The sequence below is a fragment of the Myotis davidii genome, unplaced genomic scaffold, assembly GCF_000327345.1.
Source record: "Myotis davidii unplaced genomic scaffold, ASM32734v1 scaffold61, whole genome shotgun sequence".
In the NCBI taxonomy this organism is placed as follows: domain Eukaryota; kingdom Metazoa; phylum Chordata; class Mammalia; order Chiroptera; family Vespertilionidae; genus Myotis; species Myotis davidii.
This window is the reverse complement of record NW_006291729.1, coordinates 509754-510030: the sequence shown is the minus strand read 5'-3', so window position 1 is coordinate 510030 and position 277 is coordinate 509754.

Genomic DNA, 277 nt, shown 5'->3' with positions numbered 1-277 from the left:
GTTAAACCAAGTTCACACTCACTTAGTAGCCGAGCAGATGTCACTGGTCAGAGTCTGGGCAAATTCACTCGCGAACCCGCCCCGTTTTCGCCTGCGTTCCGGGCTGGGCTCATGGAAGGCTCTCGGACAGCAAGTTCAGGGGCGCCACTTAGCTCCGCGGCCCGCCTTTAGCACCTGCTGGCGGTGGAACAGACGCGGCCAGCGCCCAACATCCAGGCCTCGGCATCTGGGTGAGGCCCCGGGTGCCCTGAGGCTGTGGGAGGAGAGGGTGGTGAGA